This window comes from Phalaenopsis equestris, unplaced genomic scaffold, assembly GCF_001263595.1.
Source record: "Phalaenopsis equestris unplaced genomic scaffold, ASM126359v1 Scaffold000511, whole genome shotgun sequence".
In the NCBI taxonomy this organism is placed as follows: Eukaryota; Viridiplantae; Streptophyta; class Magnoliopsida; order Asparagales; family Orchidaceae; genus Phalaenopsis; species Phalaenopsis equestris.
This window is the reverse complement of record NW_018164951.1, coordinates 1,471,185-1,471,426: the sequence shown is the minus strand read 5'-3', so window position 1 is coordinate 1,471,426 and position 242 is coordinate 1,471,185.

Here is a 242-nt window from a genome sequence, read left to right as displayed (position 1 = left end):
ATATATATATATATTAGTCATTTGATATATATCCTATCTCTTTCACGTGCATGCCATCCAGGGTAAGAAAAAAAAAAGACATATTTAAATATTGTCCCATGCGCCTCTATGCAGAAAAATAAATAAAAAAATTTGCATATGCTCTTCTCTCTCTCTACTATTATTATCATATCTTATTTTTATAAAACGGATGGTTTTTATCTCCCTTAAGCAGAGCTTCCTTAAGCGCCCCGGTTGTCGCA